We start from the raw sequence: 6447 nt of genomic DNA on the forward strand, positions 1-6447 counted from the left end.
ATCTAGTCCCCAAAAGATAGGACAAAAGCAGAGAAGGAAAGAAATGCTTACTTCCTAGATCAGGCCATCAGCAGAGTCCAGTGTTGATGTTCCGATAGTTTAGTGAGCTTGGAGAATATAGTTTAAGTCTTAAGAAAATAAACTTTTCTAACTATTTCTCCTGGGACAGGGAGATAGTCTTCACACAAATTCAAAATCAGCAAAAAGAAACTAACATAAAAACATCCTGACGGCTCTCTTTCTCCAAGGACAGATAGTTTCCCCAGATCTCTGATTCATCTTGGCAACATCTGCAAATAAACCCCAATGACCTAGAGGCTAAAGAGGTACAAAGAACTATGTGTGACTGTGTGTGCCTAAAATGTTTCTTTATAGCAGGAAAGGGTGTTCCCATGACCCACTGAGTTAGAAGAATAGGCAGTTGTAATTTATACCTCACTTCTGAGGTGGTGATAAGGAGCTGAAGGTTGGGGGAGAGGGTGCTAAAAGAATTGGGCCTCTTTTTTTTTTTTTTTTTTTTTTTACATTTTACAACCTTTCATTAAGCACATAAAACTGTACTATTTCATATATTTCTCCATGAACATTTTGTGAAATTCAGATCGCAGCATATCATTGACAAATCTTTCGTCTTTCTTCTGATCATCTACACCTTTTACACAGTTCTTGAAAACGACATCATCATCCCACCTTCTTTTAACTTTGAAGCTGGCCTGAGGCTGGGATGGGCCAGTGAGATCAAGGAGAGGGTTTCGCCTCAGAATGTTTTCCATACGAATCCTTCCTTCTTCAGCCTTTTGTTCTCCTTCCTTCCTGGCCTGCTCTTCAGCTCCTTCTTTTTTAATTTTTTCCAGCTCTGCAAGAAGAGCTGCAGTATCATCATCATCACTCTCCTCTTCAAAATCTTCATCTTCCTCACCTGTTAGAGGGTCGTGTGCATCGAGGTTGGCAGCGGGAATCTGGTCCAACCAAGGCTTCTTTGACACTGAAGAGGAGGTTGTATGTTCTCGGGTTGGCCGGTCTCTGTTTTTTTCTCTTGCAGCAGCTCTCTCTCTCTCTCTCCCAACTCGCTCCTGAAATGACGGTTCCGAACTTCTCCCGGGGCATCCTGAGTGGTCTGTCTATATTTTATCTTTGCATGAGAGGGTAGGTCTCTGCTTGAATATTGCTTTGAGAGTTGGCTCAAATCACCTTCTCCTTTTCCTCTCCCCCCCTTGCAGGTTCAAAAGTTGGCCTAGCTGCTGTTGTCATCTTCTGCGAGTCTGTTTTCCTGCTGCCGCTCACTTTGGCCGTGCTCCGATGCAGTTGCCTCAGGAGATCATACAGACGCCATTATAACTCTTGGTTCCCAGAAACCTCTGCGCCGGGCCTCTTTTTAAGTATGGGGACAAAGAGCACGTGACACTCAGCCAGAAGCCACCCGCCTGGATGAATCAGGCAGGGAGGCTTCCATGAGTGCTTAAAGGAGGTCTTTGTAGTCAGAAAGACCTGGGTCCAACCCCAGCTTACAAGACATGCAAGCTACTTTGCCTGTTTTAACCTCACTTTGCTCATCTGTAATATGGGGATAATAAAAGTACGTATCTTATGAGGCTGTTGTGAGGCTTAAATGAGATAATGCTGGAAAAAAAAAGTGGGGGGATTTTAGCAGAGTGCCCAAGTGGGGGGATTAGTGGCACATAATCAGGCCTAATAAATGCTCAACATATTAGTAATCATTGAGATGAGTCCTAATTTCCTAGGGCTGCCATAACAAATTACCACAAATGTGGTGACTAAAGACAATGGAAATTATTCTCTCACAGTTCTGGGGGCCAGAAGTCTGGAATCAGATGTTGGCAGGGCAGTGCTGCCTCCGAAGGCTCCAGGGGAGACTCCTTTCTTTCTCCTCCAGCTCCAGATGGCTGCCAGCATTCCTCGGCTTGGGGCTGCATCACTCCAACGTCTGCCCCCTGGTCACATGGCCTCTCCTTCTCCTCCCTCTGTCTCTCCTCTGTTTGTCTTATAAGGACACTTCTCCTCTCTCACCCCAGGCCCTGCAAGTGTCGGCAGCTTGCCTGACTGTGATTCTGGGTCTCCATCTATAACACAGGGAAACCTCTGCGCTTAATGAGAGTTTTCTTGATTTAGAACGTCTTTCTTGGGACCTCCCTGGTGGCACAGTGGTTAAGACTCTGAGCTCACAATGGAGGGAGCCTGCGTTCAATCCCTGGTCAGGGAACTAGGTCCCACGTGCATGCCACAACTAAGAGTTTGCATGCCACAACTAAGGAACCCGCCTGCCGCAGCTAAGACCCAGCGCAACCAAATAAGTAAATCAAATATTTTTTTTAAAAAAAATGATAGAATGTCTTTCTTTGTCCCTTTGGCAGGATGACGCCTTGCCCATCCAGGAACAGGATTAGCACTGTTGGTCTTCCAGGGTCCTCAAAGGAAGTTCACAGAAATGCATGCAGCAGACCATGGGTAGCTTTGGGGAACGGCATCTCCTAAACTAGCAGCCTTGGGCCATTGGAGCTTGAAACTCAGGAGAGCCCTCAGAGGTCCGCCCTCACTCGTAAAAGCGCACAGCTTTGGTTCACCTCTGCGGCCCCCTCATCATCTAGGTCCTAAAGTTATAAATGAACAGGCTCGTCCAGCAGGATGCACAGAGGCAGCTAGGTACGACCTCGTCTAACTGCCCATTTTACTCTTTCCTTTCCTCACTTAGAATATTTCTAAACTACCTTTCACTCATTCCTACAGAATCATTGCCTTTGTTTTCGACCATGTGTTGTATGAAATTCTGATTCTGCTGGTATAAAGTTTAGGATCTCTTGGGACTCCCCTGGTGGTCCAGTGGCTAAGACTCCACGCTTCCAATGCAGGGGGCCCGGGTTTGATCCCTGGTCAGGGAACTAGATCCCACATGCCGCAACGAAGATCCTGCGCACAGCAACGAAGATCCCGCGTGCCTCAACTAAGACCTGGTGCAGTCAAATAAATAAATACATATTTTTTTTTAAATAAGAAAGTTTAGTATCTCTCATGGTTAGGGACTCCCCAGTGCCGCATCTGAGTCCCAAGGTTTTCACGTGTGAACGTCTGTCTCCTGGAATACGTGGGATGCAGAGTGGGAGGTGGAGATTGGCCTCCCTGGGCTGGGCAGGTGCTCGCTGGGCTCCCTGCTGGGTGGGCCCAGGGCTGCAGATCACATGCCATCTGCTCTCCCAGCCCTGCTCCTGACCCACCCAGAGGGACTTGCTATTCTAATTCACCCACCAAAGATGCACTCTTTCCGATCTAAACCAACTAATCTGTGTCGGCTTGACGTGGCCCTGCTTGGGTCCCAGAATCTCCACCGTCCTCCTTTTCTCCCTCCTTTACAAACCAGGGGTCAGAAGAGCTGGCAGTGAAATAAGATAATAGATCCTAAGCTGTTTATACTGCAAACAAGCCTGTCACCTGCCCAGGTGAATTGCCTTTTGAAGCCTGTTCTTGTAACCCCTGAACAAATGATCCTGAGCTCTCCTGACCTGGAGGCCAAGTTAGAGACCAACATGCAAACCAGCTGGACTCTCCTGGTGGCTCCTTGATAGCCCGAAAGCTCCAGCCAAAGAACCTGGCAAAGGCTCCCTCACTGAGGGTCCTGGCAGGCTGAGAAACTCTGCAGGTTCTCAGGCTTCACCTACTGGCTCGCTGCTTCTCCTCGCTGGTTTCCAGTCTACACCAGTGGTTCTCAACTGGGGATGTTGCCCCTCAAGGGACATTTAGCAATGCCTGGGGACATTTTTGGTTGTGACAACCTGAGGAAGGGTGCTCCCAGCATCAGATGGGTATAATGCAGGGATGCAGCTAATCTTCCTACAACACACAGGACAGCCGCAGGATAACAAAGAGTTACATGGTCCCAAACGCCAACAGTGCTGAGGCTGAGAGAGACTCCGTGTATACCTGCACTTGGATCTGTTTACTGGAATTTGGTTCTTCCTGTCTTATTGAAACCGAGCAGGACCCTGTGGGGCTCCTGGGCGAGGAAGCCTTTCTGTTCTCCATTTTCTTGTTTGTAGGGAACAGAATCCAGCCTCCACGACCTTCCCTGAGCTCCAAAGGGCGATTCGAACAGTTGCTAATCAAGGCGAGAGCAGCCAGGAACCACCTGAGGCCAGGAACCAGAGAAGCTCACCAAGAAGATTACCTGTGACCAGATTAGAGGAGTGCAGGCCCTGCACACACCCTAATCCTGTCAGCAATCCCACCCTTGAACTACTGCTATAAAACTCATCAAATCTTCCCACAGGAGCCCGCTGTGGCCCCCTTTGCCTGGAAAAGCAGTAAAGCTATTCTTTTCTACTTCACCCAAAACTCTGTCTCTGAGATTCCATTCGGCACTGGCGCACAGAGGTCACGTTTTCGGCATCATTATTGACCCTTGGACTGATGCTTCGGCCACCCTTGGTCCCAAGCCCACTCTCACCTTGGATGTAAATACCAAATACCCTTCCATTCCACAGCCCGAAACCACTGAACAAAGGCAAGGCTGCCCTCACCTCACCGGGTTCCTGTAAATTCTTCCAAACGCTGTCTGGGGCTCTGTGATGATTTCAGACCATGCTTGGGGCTCCCCCTACAGCCTTCCACCCCTGAAAGCCAAGCAAGGCCCTGCAGCACTGACTTAGTTAATGCTAATACAGTCTTGCTTTTTAAAGGATGTGAGTTTTAGATGTTTAGTTCTGCTTTGTGAAGGGATGATACGTAACAGAAGAAAGCAATCCCACGCCAAGCCTCCATTCTGCTCAGTGCTTCTAACACGGTTAACTAGTGTTGTCCTATTTTTGTTCATGTTGTCACTTATCTCCTTCCTTGGATTTTTTTTCGTATCAACTCTCCCTACCTCTTTGTACCCCGCAAATTATTAAGCCTAATTTCAATTTTTCGTAACATCCTTTAGTTTCTCAACCCCTGCACTTCTTTAAACAATAGATTTCATCCATATGGCAGGCAGAATAATGCTCACCCCGACTCCCAAAGATGTCCACACCCTAATCCCCAGAACTTGTGATGTGTTACCTTACATGGCAAAGCAGCAGATGTGGTTAAGTTAGGGACCTTGGGGGGAGGGGTAATCCTGGATTATGCCCAACCAATGCCCAACCCAATCACATGTTTCCTTAAAAAGGGAGACCTTCTCCCAGCTGTGATCAGAGAGGCAGACGTGACAGGGGAGGGTGGTCACTGAGATGCAGTGTTGCTGGTTTTGAAGATGGGCCGGTGGGGGGGTGGGGAGGAGCCACGAGCCAAGGGATGTGGGCAGCCCTTTAGAAACTGGAAGATGCATGGAAGTGGACTCTCTCCCAGGGCCTCCAGAAAAGGATACAGCCTTGCTGACACCTTGGTTGAGCCCAGTAAGACCCAAGTCGGAGCTCTGATCTCCAGGACTCAATTTGTTTCTGTTTTAAGCCACCGAGTTTGTGGCAATTGTTAGGCAGCCACAGGAAACTAGGGCAATCCCACATTTTCCATCCTTCTTATTCATTAAGGTATTCCTTTCCTCTTAAAACTATGCTTGACTTCTAAAAGACTTTTCTATCTTAAGCCTTTTATTTCTTGTCTCCCATTAGCAAAGAGTTATCCAGACATTCCTTCCTGATGTTTCTAAGAGCTGTGAAGTTGCAGGTTTCTAGTTTGTTGGGGTGCAGCCTGGTGATAGCCTACAGATCTCACTTCGCAAATGAGAGCAGGAACTTCAGAGAGGGCAAGCCCTTGTCAAGTTCACTCTGTTATCAGACAGCAGACCAGAACCACACCCCATGTCCTGACTCACCAACTCCTCCTATTTTCATTTCTTTCCCCATAGGAAAAAAAAATTGGACTATCTCATTGATTCGAGAAGAGCATACTTACTTTTTCTGACTATGGGGGCTCTGAAAATATGCTCCTAATTGATACTGTATGGATCAGGGTTTCCTGGCAAAAGTCCCATGGAAATTAGTTCAGGGAGATACTCCAGGAAAATTGTTTTAAAGCTTCTGCTGTCAAATAACTTGGGAAACACAGCATGTTTAAGCTTGTCTTGGAAAGTCATTATATACGTAAGCATAATAAAACTTCACAAAAGTCCCATTAAAAAAAAAAAAAAAAAAAAAAAGTCCCATAAAAAGAAACAAGTTCTGGGGCTTCCCTGGTGGCGCAGTGGTTGAGAGGCCGCCTGCCGATGCAGGGGACGCGGGTTCATGCCCCAGGAAGATCCCACATGCCGCGGAGTGGCTAGGCCCGTGAACCATGGCCGCTGGGCCTATGCATCTGGAGCCTGTGCTCCGCAACGGGAGAGGCCACAACAGTGAGAGGCCCGCGAACTGCAAAAAAAAAAAAAAAAAAAAAAAGAAACAAGTTCTAACCCAGAGTTTACCCTTTTCATATCATACCCATTTGCCTTCAACTAGAAATGCTGGTGTGGAAAGTCTCTCC

At 47.5% G+C, this 6447-nt stretch overlaps 1 pseudogene across 1 annotated transcript; it reads right to left on the bottom strand.

Annotated features, from left to right (window-relative positions):
* Positions 1–461: 461 nt before the first annotated feature.
* Positions 462–1573, bottom strand: LOC307193121 (spliceosome-associated protein CWC15 homolog; annotated as a pseudogene). Its single transcript has one exon. The product of its transcript is annotated as a spliceosome-associated protein CWC15 homolog (transcript).
* Positions 1574–6447: the final 4874 nt, after the last annotated feature.

Source organism: Stenella coeruleoalba (assembly GCF_951394435.1).
Source record: "Stenella coeruleoalba genome assembly, chromosome: 10".
Taxonomy (NCBI): Eukaryota; Metazoa; Chordata; class Mammalia; order Artiodactyla; family Delphinidae; genus Stenella; species Stenella coeruleoalba.